The 13208-nt window shown below is 35.1% G+C and overlaps 1 protein-coding gene across 13 annotated transcripts in view; it reads right to left on the reverse strand.

Annotated features, from left to right (window-relative positions):
• Nucleotides 1–13208, reverse strand: part of LOC136826043 (histone-lysine N-methyltransferase SETD1B-like) — a 213354-nt gene that overhangs the window by 47363 nt on the left and 152783 nt on the right. Inside the window, exon 1 of one of the 13 annotated variants that reach the window (XM_067082911.1) lies at nucleotides 6076–6210. The exons of 3 other annotated variants lie outside the window; for them this stretch is intronic. The gene's annotated coding sequence lies outside the window, so the exon portion shown is untranslated. Of the gene's footprint in view, nucleotide 1; nucleotides 3934–5058; nucleotides 6211–13208 lie in introns of those variants that run through there. 9 more of the 13 variants (XM_067082912.1, XM_067082920.1, XM_067082914.1 and 6 more) reach the window with 9 other exon arrangements.

Below are 13208 nucleotides of genomic sequence, written 5' to 3' on the forward strand. Positions count from 1 at the left end.
CTGTACAAGGTTAAGTGCTTTTGTGTTTTCCCTCTGAATCTGGTCCAGCTTCACACTGCAATAGGCTTCTTGCCTTCATCCAATGGGCGGCTAGTCCAAAAATGTTCATACCTGCACAAGTCTCTGAGTATATATATTGATTATCTCTTGAGGGTTAAAACACTGAAGCCACTCCAAACATACCTTTAGTAAGACCTCTCTTTGAGGCCAAGTTACTATGGTATAAAACTCAGTGTGCCCTCACAAAAAATTCTAAAATTCCTGACTATTTATACCTAACGACAAGACTCACATCTATAGTAGTGCAGAAATAAAAATAAATATACTGTATATACAAATCAATTTCCCAAATTTTCAATACACTGCTCATTCCTTTTACTAACTAAATATACAATTGCTGTACTATATTACTCTAAATTTACTCGATCAATTGCTACCTTCCATTTTTTATTCAATTATTGTCTTTGAACCCTTCTAATGCTTGAACAGCATTCTTGGTTTGGTAAATCCAAGACCATTTTCATTTTCTTTATTAGTCTTTTTGATGCAAACTACTATAAATCTGTATAAAAGTTATAAAAATATTTCTCCTTTTACTAAAAAAAAGTCTGATAGCAGTCAGAATGAAATTAAATTAACAGTCTCTTCTACTGAAAAATCAAACTTTTCTAAATTACTCTATTGTGAATATGAAAAATTTTTTTTTCCTCCAAAAGCTAACATACACTGTTGAAAATTTGTAGTAAGTTCTTTTTGCACGATGAAAATTACAATATACTGAACACAGATTTATCATAATGTGGGATAGGTTAGGATAAAATTCCAAAGTACTGTCAACAGATTAATGACATGAAAGTTTCTGGTTTGGATAAATAAAAAAAATACAGTAATCTTGGTAACAAATCTGAAAAGTACTGTACATTACATACTGTACAATCAACCAAAAACATTAGCTGAACTGATGCTTACAGGGGGCAAAAATCATTGTATCACTAAATATAAACGTACTTCCCTTTCAAAATATTACGGAAAAAGCATGCAAAGGGTATTCAAAATGAATCCTTAAACACATCTGCTCACTTTATGACTGAATGCATAAAAATGTATCCACAATGCATTTTACATTACTTTTGTGGGATGACTTATAACTACATAAAAGTTATGAATTCTTTTAAAAAGTACAAAATCAAAGCCTCCTAACTCCTCCATATACCACTTGTTGCCTGTACAGTACTGCAAAATGAGCTGCACAAGACTTTCAATGTGAAAGCTCTTAGTGTCAGGCAAATCAAGGATCTTAACTCGTTTAAAACTAAGTACGGTACTGTAGTGTAAGAGGCACTTAAGTACCTTGGCAATGAAGAATGAACCAAACGACCCTGATGTCTGACAAGAAACACCTGAAATTCACCTCTTATCCCATACAGATTTGTTTGAAGTTCAAGCAGATCCAGTACTAAAAATTTTAAATGACTTCACATCATACAGTAATAGACTTAATGGAAACTATTTTTCATCGCCTACAAGAACACTTGACTTTAACTATACCCTCAGAAAATACGATTTGCTACATGGAAGTAATGTGTCTCACTAGAAAGATATATTTGTGATATGGATATTGAATTGAACCCCACTTCACAAACGTCACGAATAAAGTCTGTTATTTTTATAAGTCCTCAGTCATAAAGAAATAAAAACCAATTAATAAATACTGGAATATACAGCTGGCTACCTCAACGGAAAACAAAATTTCCAAAATAAGATGACAAAGCTAGATTTATCAGTATCACTAAAGAACATAACACAAAACACGAAATGCAATTAAATTTTTGTATGTGGCTACCAGTATTTCAAGAAAATTGGGAGCTCTTAAAAGTGGCAAAGACTTATTCTTGAACCTAGTCTACACATATATAGTGTACTTTAAAAAGAGCCTGGGATTTACTGGTATATAAAGGGACATGCAAGACTGTTGTTAAATCACCACTAAAGTTATGAGAAAATAAGGCCATTCATGAAACCAAAAATAACCAAAGCAATGGTTTATGCTATTAGACACTGTTCTCTAAGCAAAAAATTTATTATTTTACCTGGAAACTGTTTACAAAACAAATAGGCCTATACTATCTCCCACCAAACTGGTAATGTATCAATTAATATTTTTCCTTATGAAATCCCTTTTAAACCAGGAGTGTTTAGATGTATGCCAGGTCTTGGAGCTTAAGTCTGTTAAAAAAAAAAAACCTCAGGAACAAACTACTGTTCACAAGCAATAAACTACAGTACTCACAACCATGAAAAAAAATATCTATATCTACCAAAGCTAGCTGCTTGCTTCTAAAGCTTATTAAAGAAGATTAAGAACACCACTGATAAAAAGTACAGTCTGTTAAAAGAAAAATGTCAATGCAAACCAATTTGTTTTGAGTTTAAAAACATGAAAAAGAAACGAAAGATCAGCTGAAATAACCCTCCTTTCAGTTCTGCCGTCCAAAGCAACCCTTCAAAGGTGATTTACTCTACATGAATTAGCTGTATCACATTTGAAGAGTTTGCTTAAGACCAAAGCTGCCAGGCCAAATGTTTCATCTAATATCTATTTGTTTATCACTTTAAGGCACGCTTACTTGCCTATTGACTATATTGTTAGCCTTAGAAAACTGCTATTTATTCACAGACAAAAGCAAGTACTGCTAGGATCACAACTCTAGAAAACGGAAAATTCTCTTAAAACAACAGATTTCAAGGCTACAGAGAAAATCACTCTAAAACTGCAAGGTAAAGAAGAAACACTGTGCATCATTCCTTGAACATAAGACCACCTCCATTAATTCAACCACTGGAACAATTTTACAGCCTGAGGGCAGGAAGTCTTACAGTGCCTTACACTCTTTACGACAACCAATTTTTACTTCTTAATGGGAATGCAAAGTAAGACAACACGACATATATCAACCAATCGTGACACGACATGACAACAAACAAAAAAAGCATGCAAGCAAGCCAGAAGTAAGCTCTTTGCTACAAACAATAGTAAAATCCTTTCCATAACACAAACGAACTGACTGTATGACACGAAGCAGTACAGTACAGTACACAAAAAATCTGCCAATGGGTAAAGAAAAATTAATTGATAACTTAATACATGGAGATTCACAAACTCTGTAAAGAAACAGACAGCAATAAGTAATGTGTACAGCACACGAGTGTAAATCACACTCTTAAAACTCTCAACTGCAATCAGGACTTTTTTTATCTGAGAACATGAGACAAATATCGTCCATTAATTTTCAAAAGCAATATCTACTGAACTTGGCAATGAGTACTATTAATTTGTAAACATTCTTAACTACTGAAAGAAACTTTCCTCATAAATACCATGACTGGAAACTATGTCTAGCCTCCACATCACATTATTCACGTAACTTGAGACATTCTAAAAATTTAACTGTATACAACACCTTACTGCAATGTCTTCCTTCCTCAGGAATACATCATCAAAATAGCAGATCAAGTTCAATACTGTAAATATGACATAGCTGGTGCAACTAATTCTGCATTTAATTATGACATTGGTGGGACAATAAGCCAACTAGATACCTGATGACTGATATGGGGAACTGGAACATCATCCTATAGAAAGAGCCTATGGACACCTAATCCATACAGAAAAGAGGAGCCTACAGACACCTAATCCTTAAAGAAAAGTAGCAGTCTTCAATTTGCCTAGACCACAGATGAGCATCAAACAAGATAAATATGTAACTGCAAAACTTTTGTCTTAGCATGGATTGGGAGTTCTGGCAATTATTCAAATCACAGTACAGTATTAATTCACAGAAAAGTAATGCCTAAAGCAAATTTAAAAAGTGCTTTTTAATTACAACGGATGAAATCTAAATAATGGTTGAGTTCACCATCCTTATTTCTTGCAACATTATGGTGTATAAACAATATTTCAAAATTTACACCTACTTGGTTTTAACCTAAATAATGTTATTACAAAAAATATGCTTTTCACACAAACGTTATACGAGACCTCTGTAAATCTTTAATAATTATAATAATTAAACTATTTAATACACAATAAAAAAGGAACTAATGTTAAGCTTTAACAAGGCTTGTGAATTCTAATTTTTACCAAGCAGGGTTGAAGTAAAAGGAACTTTCTGTTCCTTAAATTATAATTTATGAAAAACCACAACCTTCAGTATGCTATCATATTTTCAGCACTACTATTACAATAAAATAGTCTACCTCATACTCATCTCTTTTGCTGCAAACACTCCACTGAATCTTTTGATTGAAAACAAATGTGAAAAAATTTTCACTGTAAAGTACAATACCACTGAGTAAGATATGGGTTTGACCCCCTGGCATCTCAACAACAAACAAATGGGCCAAATCTGTAACATGGGTCACTTAATTTACTGGTGACAAAAATTTTCATCATCACCTCAAACAGACTATCTTATTTAAAATAACATAACTTCAATATTGCTGGATGGTCACTGCCAAATATTTTAATTGGAGGCTAAGTCACGTGTAATACTATCTCTGTTGAATTGCAAACAATTAGCACAGTAAAGTATCAATTATAACTAAGCAACCGAACATGGTAATGGTGTTTATAAATAAAAAAAAAAGGAGTAAATTGATACGAGTATACAATATTGATTCAAAAGACCACAGTACCAGTGTATTACTTTATGAACTTTGGGGACATTAGCCTGTTTTAACAAGAACCTTATCAGGTGAGAGCATACGCAGTTTATGGGGTAATATTTTCAGTCAATTGCCATACTCCATTAGTATACTGGATGGGTTAAAATTACCCAAATAACTACACACAGTTATTTAACAAGGAAAATGGGGAGTATATTTATAATGCCTATTTTATTTACTTAGAAAACATTTGACTGGGTTTTTTAGTATGAAAAGAAATCACTTCTGAATAAGCTGTGTGGATATCCGTCACTCAAAGTGTTCCTCGATTTGCAGCAAAAGATTTGAAGAGGCCTCTCAGATTACTGTACTGTAACAGATTTGCCTACTTACCAAAAATCCCACATGAAAATTACAATGCCTACGTCGGGCAAAGTCCTAAAGCAATTTTAAAGACCTTCACTGAAAGCTCCTCCTTCGCACTACGGGATATGACTAACGGCCTATAATCAAGATTACGAAAACGACCGGAGGAGGAGGAGGAGGAGGGAGACAGCGAGGCGCTAATCTATGCATCCTACAAAACGCCACAAAAATCCTTCTCGAGTCGAACGTCGGAGAAAAACAACCAATGCCTTAGGCATTCCATAAATCAATTGCTATCAATGGCTTGCTTGCTCGCTCGCTCGCTCGCTTGCTTGCTTAACTCCTGCAGTCAAGCATCATCGGGGAGGGGATCATCTGATCGCCGCCAAGAAGAAGTCGAAATAAAGCACACTTTCACCATAGAGACGAAACGAAAGCACTGGAAAAGGGGCGGGGGTGAGGAGATGTGCAGCCCCAACACATCTCTTCACGAATCACCACTTATTGAAATTCCATGGATGAGAGCGAGTTTTACCCCAACGAGTCAAGGCCACACACTACTGGTGCCTGAGCCACCTCGCATGCAACTGCAGCAGCAAGCAATCTCCAGCAGCTCGCCAGCAGCAGCAGCAGCAGCAGCAGCAGCAGAGGTCACGATTCCAATGGCGGATAACAACAACAAACCTGTGTGTGTCAACACCTGCTGAAATGGAAGTACGAGTGAGGCAGAGGAGTCTGTGTATGTGTGAGTGGCTGCAATGAGTCATTCACCGTCTAGGTTTATGCTCCATTGCCCATCGCCACCACCACCACCACCAACATCACCACTACACCAACAACCATCATCATCATCATCATCATCTCCTCCACCTCCCCCTCCGCCCACCGACACTACCACCACCACCACCACCAACACCCAAATCTCACTCAGTCACTGAATTCGGCCTCAGGACGTCACTTCTGGCCACTTTTCGCAATCGCTCTGCTGCGGCCTGTGTGCAAAATGACGCGATGTGCGCCTACAACGCTTCGCAATGGTCATACCTGGGTATAAATTGGAGTAATCCATAGAAATAAACGTCTTACAAACAAAACATCATCGGTCACAGGCAAGGCGTTCATACCAGTGTTGCCAGACTCCAGCATCCGCGAGACGCCCTCCTCCCAGCCAACTCGGTTGGAGGTTTTCTAAAACATCGCCGAACTTCGCTGCTTCCTACATTTTACACACTAATCCACTTCTTGAGAGCTCCTAACTTTTTAAGCTACACTTGGAGCTAACCACATATGATATATACGTGTTATAATGAGTTTACTTTAGCAATCAATGTTGTATTTGATTATCTTATACATCAGAAGAGCTCTTCAACTTTACATTATAAAAATAGCCAAACATTCCTTGACAAGAATGAAACATCCAATTTCCTTTCAGGACATAATCAGCCTTGGTCATTTTATCGTAAAACTGTCCACCCGTTATTAAAAGTTCCCCGTTTTTATTTTTTTAACAACCTTACACCGCAGCTGTCACAGAAACGAGTTAGTCTCTGTTATCTTGATCGTTGGCACTATAATTATGGTAACAAGCAACTGAACAGAAGCAGATTGGAGGCAAGGGTGATGTAAATCCTTCGGGGAGGAGGGAATGTTGTTGAACCAAGTAGGAAATAAAGGACGAAGGGACAGGGAGCGAAAAACATTCCACTGTAAGCGGCTACTTTTCCAGGCACAAGGAAACTCGTACTGCGCAGCAATGCAAAGGTAACTTGAGAGAATCGATCACCCGTCATAAGACACACTCAGATTGCATTTAAACGAGGATAGGCGCTGGGATTTTCGCTAACAAGAAAAACAAAAAAATGGAATCACTGATAAACTGTATGTATTACTGTCATACGAGAGACACTCAATGAATTGGAATACCAAATTAAATCAGATGAGAGCGATGATGCGAATATTCGATTCTTCTTCATTTAAAAAAATCCTCTTCATTCTTGGTCACAAATTAAACTGAACATTGATTCTAGAGGTACCATGATGGTACACATATACTTCACTACATCCTCTCTCTCTCTCTCTCTCTCTCTCTCTCTCTCTCTCTCTCTCTCTCTCTCTCTCTCTCTCTCTCTCTCTCTCTATATATATATATATATATATATATATATATATATATATATATATATGAGAAAATATATACATGTATACATTATACATATATACAAATATAATTTTTCTCTCTAATTTTTATATATATATATATATATATATATATATATATATATATATATATATATATATATATATATAGAGAGAGAGAGAGAGAGAGAGAGAGAGAGAGAGAGAGAGAGAGAGAGAGAGAGAGAGAGAGAGAGAGAGAGGAACAAATAAGTATACAAATGCAAGACGTAAGTTAATTTGTTTTAATTAAGTAAACTAAGAACATAGACATGGGTAAAAAAAGAAACACACACACTCAAACATTACATGGATATCTTTTTTTTAATTTTCTGTAAGTCTTCTACAGAAAATAAAAAAAGATAAAAGTAAAAGTGACGTCATGGATAAACAACATGAACGTGCAAGAGCTGGTTGTATATTTATTATATACATTTCTTGTACCAGTCATCCTGGTACCAGCCACCATTGCGTTCGCTGTTAATACCCCTCGGGTGGATGCCCAGTTCCAACCTTTAACGTTTTCGGCACCTATAAGTTATAAACACTTTTATGTAATGTAGAATGCTACATATAATCAATTGTACTACTCTTTCAGTTTTTAAATTTACCCAGTTAATAGTACCCTCTCCACTACTATACTGTACTATATTGAATCAATCTGAATTCAGGAAGACTCGTACCATCCTTAAATATGATTTCAGCAGTAAGTTATATTGCTTGCTCAAGTTTTCGAACATATTTCGGCGTTGTGGTTAATCCTGTACGTATTTCTGTATGTATGAAAATATAAATATTCACATACGGTAAGTACCTTATCTATCATACCCGTTACTCTATGTATGTGTATACCTACGTACATATATATTATGTATATGTATATATATATATATATATATATATATATATATATATATATATATATATATATATATATATATATATATATATATATATATATATATATGTATACAAATATATATTATATATTATATATACTCTATATACATAGAGTAACGGGTATGATAGATCAGGTACTTACTGTATGTGAATATTTATATTTTCATATATACAAAACGCCAAAATATGTCCGAAAACCTGAGCAAGCAATATAACTTACTGCTGAAATCACATCTATGGATGGTGCGAGACCTCTTGAATTCAGACTGATTCAATTTTCTGAAGCAAATATGCAGGAAATTTACCATCTCTCAGATTACTACTAAAAGGTTGACAATTGAAAAGGAAATTGTCACCATCCATGCAAATGTTTGCTCGTCTAGAAAACTGTCAGCTTACGACTCCTCAGTCATATCAAGGGAGAGATTATCGCTGTGAGAAGCAGAGTGTCCTTCCTAGTGTGTATATTTCAAAATTCAAATCTTTTCCTTTATTAAAAATTCAGTTGGGAATCTGTCATTAATAACTTTAATGTCAATATTTAAGGAGAATCCTGTTTTATAAGGGTCTTATTAGTATGGACAATTTCAAGTAATCTGGGATATACTGAATTAGTATCAAATAATATATCTCTATTATTCAGTGATACAGTACTATATATATATATATATATATATATATATATATATATATATATATACACATTATATGTAATATATATATATATATATATATATATATATATATATATATATATATATATATATATATATATATATATATATATATATATATTGTATATGAGGAAGAACAGGATAGCCAGAAAACGTGGTAATACTGCAGACATCATTATTTCTTACATCAAACAGAGGTACAGCCGAGCCGAGCTTTTGGGAATACATAATTTATCCCATCGTCAGGGTCATTTATCTATACAAGACAAAAAATACGAAGAAACACTAAGAAAACCATACTGACTGACTAGATCTAAAAGTATTAAAACAGCTATAACACGCGACATTTTAAAATACATAATAATATCAAGTAAAAACGAAACTTGAAGGAGAAAGTGAACTGCAAGTCGAAACTAACAAAAGAGCAACGACGAAGTAAGAGGGGGTTACGTACTATGCAGAAATCGTCAATAAAATCACTGAGCAGATAGACACTGAGAGAAAATAAAATGAATATTCAAAATAATAATAATGATAATGTAATACAAGATACTAGATAACCTACTGTTCATGTTACAATTAAAAGACATCTGGGCGAATTAGAAGACAGTGGATTGGAGGAGGATGATGTGGTGTAGGCTTAAGCAACTATGCAATGTACTATGGGACCGAGGTGGTTTGGCTAATATTGAGTGTTGGTGATTGTCGTTTAATATGGAGGGACTCTAAAAAGGGAAGCGAATGGCTGTTTTTTGTTCGTCAAAGTATTTGAAAATCACTGGATTTTATGTGGTGGTGGCAGGATATGGCATGGAGTCTGATGGCACAATCTTCTCTTTTGCTTAAGGTTAAACCTGAACAATGGCTGACACCCCTATGAGAGTTGATGCGTACCTTAAGTAGGCGCTTGGTACACCTATATATATATATATATATATATATATATATATATATATATATATATATATATATATATATATATATATATATATATATATATATATATAATAATGTGTGTGTGTGTTTGTGTATATGTACGTATGTATGTCATATACATACGTACATAAAGTTATATGTATATATAATAGAATGAAGTCTATAAGTCTATAATTGCATAAACTAAATACCTTAATAAACGCACGAGGGCATACAGAAAATGACTGATAAAGACAGAGAGAGAGAGAGAGAGAGAGAGAGAGAGAGAGGAAAACAGAAAAGGGGCGGTAACGAACCAAGTGATCCCAGATGCCGAGTTTGACAGTTCGTCGTCCATACGGATTAAAGTGTTCATCTCACACAGCACTGGGCAGAAGAACTAACTGGGATCTTGACCTCGCACCATAAAATTAACTCAATGACAACCGCTGAACGGAATGTATAGATAAGTAGACGTGAAACATTAACGGAAAAGGGAAGCCCATTTGGACGAAACTTGGGAAAATGATACCAAATTTTGGCATCGAATGAATGCCCATATATATACACGAAGACTCTGGAAGGAGAGTCAGAAAATGGCATCAGGGCAGGGAGTGTGAGAGATGTGTGGAGAAGTGACAGTGAAAGCTCGAAGAGATTTGCGAACTTATATGAAATTTCTGAATGCCCGTAGACTAAGTGAAATTCAGAGCCCAAGAATTTTACAATGTGCCTTTTAATATAAAGACTCGGTCACTACTACCCTACTACCCATTGAAAAGGTGGACAGATATATAGTTTTGAAGACTAGAATAAATGTATTTAAGGGGAAACAATTTTCACTTTAAACCAAGATTTTAAAAAACACTTGTGAAAATTTCAAGATACCTGACATCTGAGCACGATAAGTGTAAGCTCCAACACAGTTAAATATCAAACAACTTGTTCCTGAGGAAGTGAAAGCACACTTGACAGCAGACAGTTTTCAAGAAGTGAATACCTTCCCACACACACACACACACACACACACACACACACACACACACACACACACACACACACACATATATATATATATATATATATATATATATATATATATATATATATATATATATATATATATGTGTCTGGTAAAAGTGACCAGTAGATTCTACATATTATATATATATATAATATATATATATATATATATATATATATATATATATATATATATATATATATATATATATATATATATATATATATATATATATATATATATGTAGAATCTACTGGTCACTTTTTACGAGACATATATGTAATTCTAATAGCCACAATGCCCTCTTAACTTCTCGAATTCTTCGCGCTTTTTTTGGATATGCTTGTCGCTGAAGACGTAACATCCAGACACAAGAAATTGAAGAGACTTGTGATTTGCCGGTCGCGGGAGACGGAACCCAGGTCACCTTAACCACAAAGGAGGTCTCGTGGTCAGGTCGGCAACGTGACCTCCTTGTGGTTAAGGTGACCTGGTTCGTCTCCCGCGACCGGCAAATCACAAGTCTCTTCAATTTCTTGTGTTTGGATGTTACGTCTTCGTAGTTACAAGCATATCCAAAAAAGCGGGAAGAATTCGAGATGTTAAGAGGGCATTGTGGTTATTAGAATTACATATATATATATATATATATATATATATATATATATATATATATATATATATATATATATCCAGATGAATTTTTATACCTAATGGATTAATATGTAAGAATTCAGATTCATGAAAATTTAAATGCAAATTGGCAACCTCAGGGTTATTAGCACCCAGGGGGATACCTGTTTTTATTTAAAAATTGTATGATCAAACTGAATATAGTTATTGTTAATAAAGAATTTTAGCATTTTCACAAAGTTAATTTTATCAATGGTAATTCTGTTAATGAACATGTCTAATTAGTCAGTGTACTTACTATGTAAGGCAACACTGCCTCCAACATCTTCCTTCATGCGGTAACGTAATAAATAAATACTAAAATAAAAATAAAAAATACTACCCGGACCTTCAGTATTATTATTTCACGACTAAATCGATTCTCATATTTTGGTATTATCTTTATTGCTCTAGTAATTAAAATATAAATTATATATAATATACATTATATATATATATATATATATATATATATATATATATATATATATATATATATATATATATAGAGAGAGAGAGAGAGAGAGAGAGAGAGAGAGAGAGAGAGAGAGAGAGAGAGAGACAGAGCCTATGTATCATTTTTTTGAAAAGCGTCATTGTATGACAAAAGGTTGTTTAACTAGGAGAAAGCATGAATAACTGAATACACATCACATTACTAATCATAAACTCACATACAGACACATTAATAGACTGAGTATCCTTTTTTTTTTTTTTGAGGTTCACAATGACATTCCAAATCAAGTCATTAAAGCAAAGACTTCTCCCTTCCGGCGACAGCAGCGCTTTTATCCCAAAGAAGGTCCAGAGGAACGCAACTTGGAAGCAGAAATACTGAAATCTCCGTCAGGCCAAAGTCACTCGCTGACTTTCGTCGCTCTAAGGAACAGCATTCGAGGCTCACATCGACTGTGGACTGACCAAACTGAATACTGGACTCCAATAAAAGCCATGATTATATTTCCCGACGTGTGATCAACCACATTAGAGGTCACATTTACTGACTCTAATGAAGCCTTTGCAATTCAAGGTCAATATTGACCTGAGTCAACAGTGATTCACGGAACAGGGGCCTCCCCACAGAATTCAAGAGGCCACATGTGATTCACCGAACAGGGTCCCCTCCGTACAATTCAAGAGGCCATATAAGAACTGTTTCTAAGTCTACTCATGATAGGCTGAAGCCCAACAGATTCCTATTCTACAACAACTAACGAACTTTGCTTCCGGCAAAATCACTGAGGGTCTCTCTATCCCAAGCAACAATGAGCGGAGATCTCGACTGGATAAAACCATCACTTGCGTCGACTTTCTCTAGCAATTGACTTCTTGTGCTCAGGGCCCGAAGATGCATGGAGGAAAATACCTCTGGACGAAGGAGGCGGAGGACCTGCAGGGCATCTGCAGCCGATAACTTGTTATACCACCCAGCTGTCTAGACGGAACCAGCACTTGGTTCTGGCGGAGAGGCTATAAAGACTGCTATCACGAAAGGGGCGCGAAATGAGCTACCAATAATGAGAGAGAGAGAGAGAGAGAGAGAGAGAGAGAGAGAGAGAGAGAGAGAGAGAGAGAGAGTACGTACAATGAGAGAACTTATGCAAAATGGGCATACAACACAGCGAATCTTTTTAATTTAGATAACAAAAAAAGCCTCCGGTAAACTGACAGGTGAAAGGCACCCGAAATATTCATGCACACGCGCATTTGTGTATCTCTCTCTCTCTCTCTCTCTCTCTCTCTCTCTCTCTCATATATATATATATATATATATATATCCAGAAAACAGCTTGTATATCACTGTACCTAACCAAAGG

This window comes from Macrobrachium rosenbergii, chromosome 40 (genome assembly GCF_040412425.1).
Source record: "Macrobrachium rosenbergii isolate ZJJX-2024 chromosome 40, ASM4041242v1, whole genome shotgun sequence".
Taxonomy (NCBI): domain Eukaryota; kingdom Metazoa; phylum Arthropoda; class Malacostraca; order Decapoda; family Palaemonidae; genus Macrobrachium; species Macrobrachium rosenbergii.